Source organism: Haliotis cracherodii, unplaced genomic scaffold (genome assembly GCF_022045235.1).
Source record: "Haliotis cracherodii isolate W230 unplaced genomic scaffold, xgHalCrac1.p SCAF_9, whole genome shotgun sequence".
Taxonomy (NCBI): Eukaryota; Metazoa; Mollusca; class Gastropoda; order Lepetellida; family Haliotidae; genus Haliotis; species Haliotis cracherodii.
Window position 1 is genome coordinate 9,609,049 of NW_027266343.1, and position 13,150 is coordinate 9,622,198.

At 39.5% G+C, this 13,150-nt stretch overlaps 1 protein-coding gene across 1 annotated transcript in view; it reads right to left on the reverse strand.

Moving 5' to 3' along the window:
* The window catches only part of LOC139452392 (salivary peroxidase/catechol oxidase-like), a 163,198-nt gene that overhangs the window by 102,892 nt on the left and 47,156 nt on the right, over positions 1–13,150 (reverse strand). The gene's annotated exons all lie outside the window — the stretch shown is intronic.

A 13,150-nucleotide genomic window follows, 5' to 3' on the forward strand; every position in this document is an offset into this window, starting at 1 on the left:
TCCGTGGACAATGTGCGTCAAATGATTGAGGGACACGCAGATAGCTGGTACACAAATATATAAGCTTACATCGAATATACCTCAATATGTCTTCAAATTTCTCACAAGAGACAAAGCAATTGTGTCAGGATGTGTTGTTTCAGTAGGTTTGCCGAACTTCAATGAAGTAAAATGTCGAATGACCCAATGCCCAATCCCCCGTCTACATAGAGATTGTAACGCCTCGACAGTGCATCGACATACCTAGAAATATAATCCTAGCGGACAAGGGCTTCAGACGAGTGAGCCACCCGCCCACCTACCCCTAATTAACACATGCAGATCCGATAGAAATATAACATTTGTTGACTAGTATGATATCTAAAATGGATAGAACTATCATTAAACCGCCCGCTTATTATCAGAAATGAGCGGGCCATTGTAACTTGATAATGCCGTCATATTGCTTGACGACGGGCCATTTTCATGCTCTTTGTTAGGTGACGTCACATGGAGTGCAGATGGTGACGTCATCTATTTGTTCTATGACGTTTCCGTACTTGGGTAAGTGGGTCAGTGACATCCGTGTGTTGATTGCAATAAATGTTTCAGAACCGATGTTGTTGTTGTTGTTAATTTTTATTTGATAACAAATTCTATCCATTTTAGCTATGACAACGGAAAGGCTATTTATCAGGGGATTATCATTTGCAGAAGACCTCGGGCTTCTGCAAATGATAATGTCCTGAAAATAGCCTTGCCCTTATGTTAGTCTGCAGCCTCCGGCAATGGTATCAGATGCAAAGTTGCATACAGGTGAAGTATATACGATGTACTCAAAGCATATTGTTCAGTACATGGTTGCATTTCTATGTCACAGACAGCGTTAGAGACCGTTTCGCAATATATAATGTTGATATCTGTGTTTGATCTCACATCAAGACTTGCGAAGTGGATATGTGAATCTTTCCTTCTGATACATCTACGTAAAGCTACACGCGTCAATTAGATCAATTACTCAGGATATGAATTATAACATAAAACAAAACAGTTCATTTTTGTTTTAAATCAAGCTTGTCTTAACCCACTCGTACTTAGTCTCCATTACAAACCGATAGTGTTCGTCAAACCGGATCTACACTACAAGAAAAAACATATGAACGATTACGAAACTCGTATAAACACAATAAACTCCTTTCATGTTTAATCATGCCCAGTGACATATATTAGTTTCAATTTAGAAAAAAACTTCCCGAATAGTCTCTTTACGGTTCCCATTTCTATATGGACATGTGTATCCAATGGGAAAGCTACCAATACATGTTGATGCATATACCTCACTTTGTTGATGCCTAGCTCAGACAATGTCAAACAAGAAAGTTAGATAATGTTACAAAAAACATTTAGGTCATCGGAATGTTACTATGTTTGCACATGCCGCCGTCTTGTGTTATGTACGATGTGGTGTTTTATTGTGTACGTTTGCATGTCTGGTAATTGTCTAATTCAATATATTGTGTAACGACAAGGCTATTAAACTAAATGTGTACAACAACAACAACAACAACCACAAGAAACGTTTATTTTGCTTCAAGGTCATAGCTATGACATATTGAAGGTACAAATGGAGATTTATGGTGACACGAGGCAGGAGACGGGCGTGCGTCAACTATACGTTTAACTGCAACAGACTCATACATTTAATTAAACATCTTGAGGATTTCTTTTACAAACTGTGCTAGTTTTCTTTGTTCTAATACACTTTCAGTATTTAGTAGCATATCAAGTGTAATCGTACTAGGTCTTGTAAAGTACTTCTTTTGAATATATTGCTTACGCACGTTATGCAGAAAAGGACAAATTAGTAGATAGTGATATTCGTCAGCTAAGTCATGTTTATTACAGTGACTACAAATTCTGTCTTCTCGTTGTATATTTTTCCATCGCCCCTTTTCTATTGGTAATCTATGGTTTGTGGATCTTATTTTAGTAATCGGGATACTGAGTCTTAAGGGTAGCGACAGCAGATAATTTTCTAACTGGATTTTATGTATAAATATTCGGTAAAATACTGCCTTGGGGGAGTTGTTTATCCAGCTTGTCCAAGTCTGGCTGAACCGATCAAAGATACGTTGTTTAATAACACATTTTAATACGTTTATATTTGGCATGAATTGTTGGGTCCATATAAAACTAAGGCCTAATCAATCAAACAGTCCTTTAACATATTCGAGCCAGCTGTATTTATGGTTACCAGAGTCTGCAAATAATATATTATACATAACAGTACACAATTTCGTTGGTTTATTATAAATTATCTTAGACCAGTAAGTCAAAATTCTTTGTTTAATTAAATCCGTAATAGGGGTTCTTCCAAGCTCTCCATATAAAAAATTGTGTGGTGTGCTTTTTTTTACCCTTAGTATATATTTTAAGAAGTCCGTGTGAACCTTTTCTATCATATCTAGTTTACCAAATCCCCAAATTTCGGAACCATATGTTAATATAGGCACGATTGTTTGATCAAATAATAATAGCTGGCAGTCTATTGGTAAGTCAAGGTTACTTATTCTAATATATAGTAAATGCATAGCTTTTCTAGCTTGAGCCACTAACGACATCTTGGCTGCTAGGAAGTTTCCAGTTCGTTTAAAAACCAGACCCAAGTACTTATATTGATCTACTACTTCAACAACATTATCGCCTATCTTAAACACATCATTGTTTTTTTCTTGATCTAAATACAACCACCTTAGTTTTATCAATATTAATATTCAACTTCCACTGTTTACAATATTCATAAAAAAATTCATGTTATTTTGAAGGTCATAGGCGTTATCTGCAAGTATAATAGTATCATCTGCATATAGCAAAACAACAGCAAAACAACAGATTTTTACAGATTCTATCTACTTCAACTTCCGATATAACATCAATACCTTTACACATTTTCTGTTGTAGATATTCTTCAAGGTCATTTAAGTACAGGGCAAAGAGAATTGGCGATAGATTCTCCCCCTGTCTAACTCCGATATCACTAGAGAAAAACGATGAATTTTCACCATTAGCAACAATACACGACTTTAATTATGCCTTGATACATGTTGAATATGATCTGGAAGCGTTTACCTTGTACATTTGTTTTTATTAATTTTTGCCAGAGTCCAAAGCGCCAAACGTTATCGAAGGCCTTAGAGAAATCTATAAATGTACAATATAGTTTCTTTTTGTGTGCCCTAAGGTATTCAATGAGGGAGTGCAATACGAACATGTTATCAACAGTAGGATATCCGTGTCGAATTCCTCCTTGTGATTCTGATAACAAATTATTATTTTCTAGATAATTATTAATTCTTTCACTTAAAATAGAGGTAAACAATTTACCGATGCAGCTTAAAAGAGTAATAGGTCGGTAAGAGTTCGGATCTTTAAGATCACCTTTTTTATAAATAGGTTTGATCAATCCGAGGAGCCATTCTTCTGGTACTATGCCTGTATCAAATATAATATCAAATAATTTATGATACACTTGGATAAACAAATCAATAGTATATTTCAAATATTCATTTAGGATTTCATCTCTTCCAGGCGATTTATTTGTCTTAAGATTCGAAACTGCCTTCGTAATTTCTGCTATTGTTATTTCCTGGTTAAGGATATGGTCATCGTTTCCGTCAACTTGCAGTTCTATATCAGAGTCCATTTCTGGAGATGTATTAATGTTTTTAAAAAACGTAAAGAAAGAGTCAAGATCAATTTCCTCTGGTTTCGTTTTTTTCTTAAATTTATTCAGTAACTTCCAATAATCTTTACTGGACTTTGTACCCATATTTTGCATCGTTTTCTGCATATTAAAACGGTACTGTTTAATATACTTATTCATAACCTTCTTATATTCTTTGCTGGCAATCAGTAACGATTTCCTATTTTGCTCCGACTTATGTCTACCATGCAGTCGTTTTGCCAAATGATAATTCTTTCGAGCCGTTTTACAAATTCTTCCAAACCATGGTTTATCCCCAGTTTTAGGTATATAATTATTAGGTCTGTTAACATTATCTGATATTTGTTATGATGTACAGAGGTGTTCACATAGACTGGGATTGATAGAAGGGCGTGGACGTCTTGTGTCTTTTGTCTTGTTTATTGTATATGTGCATGGGCATGTCCTTACCCTTCGTAGATGGCTGGGGGTAGGGGTGGAGGGGAGAAGGGGGGGGGGGGGGGGGGTGGGGGGGTGGAGGGAGAAGGGGTATTTCACACTCTTTACCCTCGACCATCTCGTGTTCTTCATTTCTCAGAAAATCCTAAATGTTCTGGGAATAGGTATTCGTGTTATATATTATCTGTAAATGGATAAATGATGCTTCGCACGAAATGAAAAGTTCATTTGTTGCTGGGTTGGGGCAGGATTAATTATAATGACGTGTCTTAACAGATTTGCTATTTCTTCTCCAACTTATCAAGACACCACTGATCCTTGTGCAGTGTTGAATTGGTGATAAGTCTGACATATTTGTTATTTCTTGTCAAACACTGTAGAAGTGAGACATTAAATGTTTGATAGAGTGAGACAAAGGGAGAGAGGGAGAGAGAGAGCGAGAGAGAAAGAGGGTGAGAATGTGAGAGAGAGAAAGAAAGAGTGAGAGAGAGAAAGTCAGAGAGGGAAATAGAAAGATAGAGTGAGAGAGAGGTTGTTTAAAAAAGGAGAGAAATGCATTGGATAAACATGTGCTTACATAAGTTATTTAGTGGTCCATTTACATCAACATATATTTATTGTTGGTCCTGCTATAAATATAGTTTCTTAATCTGTAACCTTTTGCTCTGCATTGCCGAAAACAGCAATTTTACATCAAGGAGTATGCTATGAACTTATAATATAAACAAATATGGTACTACATATTACATCATGTACAATTTGTCTTCATGAAAATGATCTCTCAACCAACATTTTGATAGTATACTCGGACCCCATGGTACCGCGGCATTCATCGTATCGCGGCATTTGTGATTTCCGGTAGTTCACGCGGGACACGCCTCTTAGCTGCTGTCTATTAATGCAAATCAGTAACCAGGAAGTGCTCACTTCGTAAACAATTTCAATTTCCTCGAAATGTTCCGTCTGCTGTTAGTAAGGAGTTATTAATGTGTTGATACTTACTTCTGTCATATTTTTTTAATATTGCCTTACCCCCATCTATCAATGACCAACGATATAACCCGCAGTTCCCCAAGTAAACTTTCTCTATCGACCTGAACTAGATCATCTGCATATTCATGGCGACTTATAAGGTAACGGAAGTTACGTAGTCCGCACATTTTTTTCCCGCTCTGTGCCAAGAATCTATTGGGAGATCATAAGGGCTATGATGCCAAACTTAAAAATACGCTCTTCACTAGAGGCCAAAAGATAAATACATACTTTGAGCATACAAGGAGTGCTTTCTACCTATATTTATTGTTGACTTTTAACATTTTTCCATTTTGGGACAAATTATTGTCATCCATTTTTTTAAAAAACAATCTTAGAATATCATTTCTGATATATTGTTGTTGATTTTAAAAATATTTTTCTCAGACTTTTCGGTAAATATGCATTGAATACCTATTACTGATAACACATTTAGAATTTTACTTGTGCTGTCTTTGCACTTGTCTGGACAAATCACTGATGTCTGGCATGGTTGTACTAAGTGGTTGGTAGAATTATGTCCTCTTTTTGTCCAATTCGGACCTCCAAACACAATTTTTCTCTGTACCGCGATACGATTGAGTTCTCTCCCTTGTCAAACTGAGCGCGAGGCCCGGCTTTTACTCGGAGCTACATGTACTAATGTAAATAATTAACTTTTATCAGTAAAATATGAATTGTTAAATAAAATTAATGTCATCTGATATAGAGAACACGAATAATCATAAATGTTAGTGGGTGCATTTTGTTCCGTTCAGCGTACATGACAAGTACCGCGTTACCCGGAGGTTGCAGGCTACTTATACTTTAAAAAAAGAAGAGATAATATGAGATATTAATGACAAAAATGAATACGCATGCCATCAAGCGTGATAACGGCGTAAGAATCTACATCGAAACGTCGTTTTTGTTGTTAATATCCAAAAAGTTCTACTTACTCATTATCTTCTAGAATCCCAATCACACAGTTAAAACATGCTATTCTCTTGTTAATATAAAAACACCTTTCGCCTGGGTGTTACAGCACAATCAATAGAAAACAATTGTATTAAATCATAAAACACACGTTTTTTATGTTGATTCTGCTTCTTGTTTACGTCTGTGCATTTGTTTATATACTATTATCGTGCAGACTTCGTTGCTGAGTATTTTTTTTTATTAAACGTTAATTAACATAGGTTAAAATAATTATGCCCAAACAAATTTATTTATCAACTCAATGTGTGATGAAAGCTGGTATAAATATTGTCATTCTGGGTAGAATCACCCAATTTTGTTCTTGCTGTAGAGGTGATGTTGTACGTGTATCTGGGGCGTGAGTCTCTGCGATGTAACAAAGTCAACTTTCTGAAAACCTGCATGTTTTTTTTATAAATTCAGACATACATATCTGTCATTATATGCACAATTTAGTAAAAACATGTAATTTGAGAAAACTCAATATTCTCGTAAGAAACGGCATGAGGTTAAGTTGTTTTTATGATCACATGGTTCATTAGTTAAATCTATACAGTTGGTCCTGTGTGTCCATGGGTGTACATATTTGACCCGTGAAGATCCGGGGTAGAAAGGGTCTTCAGCAACCCATGCTTGCCGTAAAAGGCGACTATTCTTGTCGTTAGAGGCGTGGGTCGATGCTCATGATATAAATCACTGCATTGTCGGGTCCAGACTCGATTATTTACAGACCGCCGTCATATAAGTGGAATATTGCTGAGTGCGGCGTAAAACAACAAACCAACCAATCAACCAACATATTTGACACCAGGTGGATTGTGCTGAAAGAGGGAAAGCGGCCCGTCAACACATTACATTTAAGAAGCCTTTCAAAGTCTGATGCTTGTCTATGTATTGGACCAGCCTGGTACACATCTCAGAGATAGGAACAGGTGTTGTGAGCTGTTGGTTAAAATATTTATCATTAACATGCTAAAGCTCTTACAGCGGTTTTGAATGCGTGAAGTTCTGTCAACATAATACATTGTGTGGTTGTTTATCCGGGTATCGAATACACAGTACACAATAACATTATAAGAAAACGGCAGTCGTGTTTCTCTGCTTTCATTGGCTAGAGTAGATCCCGGAACAATTCACATCGTTAAACTTCAGTGATTCACTAAGGCTTTTTGTATCGCCTGCCGTTCTGCTTATGTAAAAGGAAAAAAACTCCCCCATTGAGTGAGGTATTCACAAATCAACCCCGCCAGGGCATCCTGGACAATAAATCGATTTGGCTACCTTTTGTAGCTAAGATTATACACTAAGTTTATGGAAATGCGTGAACTGTTCTGTGTTGTGGAGACACGGGTGACTCATGGATCTGCATTCTCTGGTCCCCATTTTCAGCCTTGTTCTAGACATTGTAGTTCACAACATGAAGGAAGCTAGTACGTGTCTTCTGTAATTGGGATTATCTGCTAAAAACTGCTAAATTAATATACACCACGCGTTTTTCAACAAGCAGACAAAGACACAAGTGTTGGTTAAAGTTTCTGAGTCAAATTTGCTGGGACTGCCAATTTGCCGACACAGTTTCGTCCCCCTTTAATATAGTCCCCCCCCCCACCCCCCACAATACCCACCGACCCCACCCACCCTTTAATATAGCATGGCGGGCCTCGCCCCTTTTAACATAGCCTGCCAAGAAGAGACCCCTTTTAATATAGCCTCGCGGGCCTCGTCCCTCTTTAATATTGCCTGGGCCTTAACATTGATGAAAAACTAGATTGATATATTTGACTTTTTATTTGATGCTTCGTGTATGCTGGGAGTCTCAATTCGGAACGTTCGTGGATTTCATCACGGTCATCTAAACACATGCCATGTCCTGGGTGGCAAGACCAGAACACAGACAGGCAGTGACCGTCATACTCTCCTCCTCGCCAAACAGCGGATGCGCAAACATTGCAGCTTCGTCTTCGTGATCCAGCCGATTCGATGAACGACGCCTCCGCAAACACCCGTTTGTGCAAGAACAGTGTCGTGACCGTCGTCCTCTGCGGCACTCACTCCATGGACCCCAGCTTCCTTCATCACACGGATTCAGATTGCACGACTTCTTCTCAGCACTCTGGCCAATACAGCTGCAGGTGGAGCAGGAGCGTGTCCTCGTCTGTCGGCCTCCGTCACATCCGCTCCATGTCTGCCAGGTCGTTCACAAACCCAGGGGTTGGGTCTCCCTCCAGTGTGTCAGGTTAATCTCATGCAGGGTGCTGCACCACACGCTTGAACAAAAAGAAGTCCACAATTAGCAACTGAGAAAAACACATGGATTCGTGCACCTATTTATCATTACAGTTTTGAGACAATGTTCTTCATGTGACTCTTCATGGTAGTCCGTTCGGGTAGCTCTCTATGCCATTGCTGTCGCCAGTGACAGCTCCCGAGCGGCCTACAACCAAGCAGTAATTGAACTCGCAACCGCCTGGCAAGTAATGAGTGTCACGCCGGATGCTCTTGCCCATGCTGATTTGTTTTGTTTGTTTTGGTTTTTTTAGCTTTTGTTTATCAATTCAAAATTCTATTTCATTTCAACTATCATTAATAAGAACGTAAGGGGGACGTTGGGTGCTGTCCATCAGTCTGCAATCCCGAACGAATCTGATGAAATTACCAACGTAAATTCATCTGATAATTATAATTATGCCAGTCGTGAACCTTTTTACAATTCCCTAGAATGGCCTTCCCGAAGATACACACCAAAATGTAAATGCTACTTCCTTTGGGGTTAGAGAGGGAAATTTCAAAACTTCTTCCAACGGCCGCTTGACCTCAGGTGGCAGAAATGATACAAGGAGGGTAACGAAGGAGTTTGATGTGCTTTTTGGTAAAATAATAAAGGAGTGCATGCATAACGTTACAGGCAGCATTAATCCAGGTCTGTAAATAAAGCCAGTCTGCATCAAGCCACTGCACGATCCCTACCAACAGGGTAGGAGGACACACAATCATCGAAGTCAACGAGCCTGAACATCAAATCCATCTCTGTCGACTCTTACGACAGTAACTGGGGACGAATTCTACACCGGAATTCCTGTTGTTATTTGATAAAGGAAGATGCTGGATAATTAATGATTCACTCTAATGAGTGTTTTGGGACAGATAAGGTACCCAGTGTCTCGTGCTTTCCATCATATCAGCCTTCACTAAGATGATAATGTACCCAGTGTTTCGTGCTTGCCATGTCAGCCTTCACTAAGATGATAATGTACCCAGTGTTTCGTGCTTGCCGTGTCAGCCTTCACTAATATGATAATGTACCCAGTGTTTCGTGCTTGCCATGTCAGCCTTCACTAAGATGATAATGTACCCAGTGTTTCGTGCTTGCCATGTCAGCCTTCACTAAGATGATAATGTACCCAGTGTTTCGTGCTTGCCATGTCAGCCTTCACTAAGATGATAATGTACCCAGTGTTTCGTGCTTGCCGTATCAGCCTTCACTAAGATGATAATGTACCCAGTGTTTCGTGCTTGCCATGTCAGCCTTTACTAAGATGATAATGTACCAACTGTTTCGTGCTTGCCATGTCAGCCTTCACTAAGATGATAATGTACCCAGTGTTTCGTGCTTGCCATGTTAGCCTTCACTAAGATGATAATGTACCCAGTGTCTCGTGCTTGCCATGTCAGCCTTTACTAAGATGATAATGTACCAACTGTTTCGTGTTTGCCATGTCAGCCTTCACTAAGATGATAATGTACCCAGTGTTTCGTGCTTGCCATGTCAGCCTTCACTAAGATGAAAATGTACCCAGTGTTTCGTGCTTGCCATGTCAGCCTTCACTAAGATGATAATGTACCCAGTGTTTCGTGCTTGCCATGTCAGCCTTCACTAAGATGATAATGTACCCAGTGTTTCGTGCTTGCCATGTCAGCCTTCACTAAGATGATAATGTACCCAGTGTTTCGTGCTTGCCATGTCAGCCTTCACTAAGATGAAAATGTACCCAGTGTTTCGTGCTTGCCATGTCAGCCTTCACTAAGATGATAATGTACCCAGTGTTTCGTGCTTGCCATGTCAGCCTTCACTAAGATGATAATGTACCCAGTGTTTCGTGCTTGCCATGTCAGCCTTCACTAAGATGATAATGTACCCAGTGTTTCGTGCTTGCCATGTCAGCCTTCACTAAGATGATAATGTACCCAGTGTTTCGTGCTTGCCATGTCAGCCTTCACTAAGATGATAATGTACCCAGTGTTTCGTGCTTGCCGTATCAGCCTTCACTAAGATGATAATGTACCCAGTGTTTCGTGCTTGCCATGTCAGCTTTCACTAAGATGATAATGTACCCAGTGTTTCGTGCTTGCCATGTCAGCCTTCACTAAGATGAAAATGTACCCAGTGTTTCGTGCTTGCCATGTCAGCCTTCACTAAGATGATAATGTACCCAGTGTTTCGTGCTTGCCATGTCAGCCTTCACTAAGATGATAATGTACCCAGTGTTTCGTGCTTGCCGTATCAGCCTTCACTAAGATGATAATGTACCCAGTGTTTCGTGCTTGCCATGTCAGCCTTTACTAAGATGATAATGTACCAACTGTTTCGTGCTTGCCATGTCAGCCTTCACTAAGATGATAATGTACCAACTGTTTCGTGCTTGCCATGTCAGCCTTCACTAAGATGATAATGTACCCAGTGTTTCGTGCTTGCCATGTTAGCCTTCACTAAGATGATAATGTATCAACTGTTTCGTGCTTGCCATGTCAGCCTTCACTAAGATGATAATGTACCCAGTGTTTCGTGCTTGCCGTGTCAGCCTTCACTGAGATGATAATGTACCCAGTGTTTCGTGCTTGCCATGTCAGCCTTCACTAAGATGATAATGTACCCTGTGTTTCGTGTTGCCGGGTCAACCTTCACTAAGATGATAATGTACCCAGTATTTCGTGCTTGCCATGTCAGCCTTCACTAAGATGATAATGTACCCAGTGTTTCGTGCTTGCCATGTCAGCCTTCACTAAGATGCAGGCTGACGTGATATAGCTGTGACTATAGTGTGGATTGAAGCGTAAGTCATAAATACTTACAACCATTATTCACAACAGATATACTTTACATACACCCATAGCTATGTAATGAATGAGTGATAGGTGAGGGTGAACAACTTCTTTAATACAAATTAGGAGCGACATTTCAATGTAGATTCTGACACTGTTATCAAGCAAGTCCTGGAACCTACACCGAAACGTTGCCTTATATCAATACAAAAACTCACAATAGATATGTGTACCCTACTCACACACAGGAGTCCCAAAGAGGGACAGGTCAGCCGAAATTGCTTAGGCCGAAGGCGACCTCTTAAACACTTAATGCAACAACAGGTAGGAGGCAGTGTTTATACACAGTAGAGTAGATTGGGATATAGTTACACTGGAGTGGACATATTACTGGCTTCACCGGTGAATATGGTTACTCTTTTGAGTACATAGCAGGCTTCTCTCCTCCAGTGTAACTATATCCCAGTCTACTCTATTGTGTATAAACACTGGCTCCTACCTGTATATACACCTACACCTACCCTTACTTAGTACTCCAAGTGCTGGACCCTACACCGAAACGTCGCTCCGGATGTGCATTAAAGAAATTTGTATTAAAGAGGTTGTTCATCCATATACCCAATCCTCACCTAGTACTCCAACCTCTAAATGCCTCTCAAAGAAGTTAATGAATAAGCAGAAACACCTCTGCTCGAACACTATCATCAGACTTATTGCCAGTGTTAACAATCTAGTCTCTTAAAGTTTCATGGACGTAACAACAAAGTAACATATTCATCAACCAAAACTGGCTTCCACGAGAGATATTAAATGGGTGGATCAAGCGATATCTCCTCGTTGATGTCAATGAAACAAAACTGCATAACAATGCTTTGCAGACCATTGTGACACTCAAGACTCTGCTTACTAGTGGTTAAGTACTGTATACTACAAAGTGAGTAGAACGATGATATATTTAGTCTCCCCTCCTGTCTTTTAATAATTATTAAATATATAAACACTCGTCCACAAAATTGTAAACTTGTATCTGTTCTTGTATCTATATCTCATATCAAAATTGAGTGAGTGAGTGAGTTAGTGAGTATGGTTTTACGCCGCTTTTAGCAATATTCCAGCAATATCACAGCGGGGGACACCAGAAATGGGCTTCGCACATTGTACCCATGTCGGGAATCGAACCCGGGTCTTTGGCGTGACGTGCGAACGCTTTCACCACTAGGTCATATCAAAAGACCCTCTGGTGAGACTCCTTGTATTCTGCAACGTGTGTGTAATGCTCTACGGTGAAGCTTCTGCCACAGTGGACATCCTCATCGTGAAATCGTTTGTTGCAGAATCCAGCGTTTCATTACACAAATGTTTGCAATGAGGGAAACCAATTTTTCTTGCACAGTCGCGATGTGACTAGAATTTTGATAAAAGCGTCGTAAAATTTGTTTATCCACCCATTCGGTATTTTACAGCATCTCCAGCCACATATTGTTGACACATATCTCATTAATATGTAAAATTAATTAATTACAGTGAACCCACAGAAACATCACATCCCTGAATTTAGTCTGCAGATGTCACAAAGAGCGTTTGAATAGCGCAGAGATGTCAGATTCATTACAGTACACGCAACTGTAAAAAAAATTGTTTTTGTTTCTTTGTTTGTTGTTTAACGCCGCACTCAGCAATATTCCAGCTATATGACGGCGGTCTGTAAATAATCGAGTCTGGACCAGACAATCCATTGAATAATATCATGAGCATCGATCCACGCAATTGGGATCGATGACATGCATCAACCAAGTCAGCGAGCCTGACCACCCGATCTCGTCAGTTGCTTTTTACTACAAGCAGAGTCACCTTTTGCGGCAAGCATGGGTTGCGGAAGACCTATTCTACCCCAACTGTAAAAGCAATGGTGTATCATAATACTGTATCGATGTGTTCAATTGGGGAAATGTTACAGCTTTTACTTTGTAAGAAAGACAT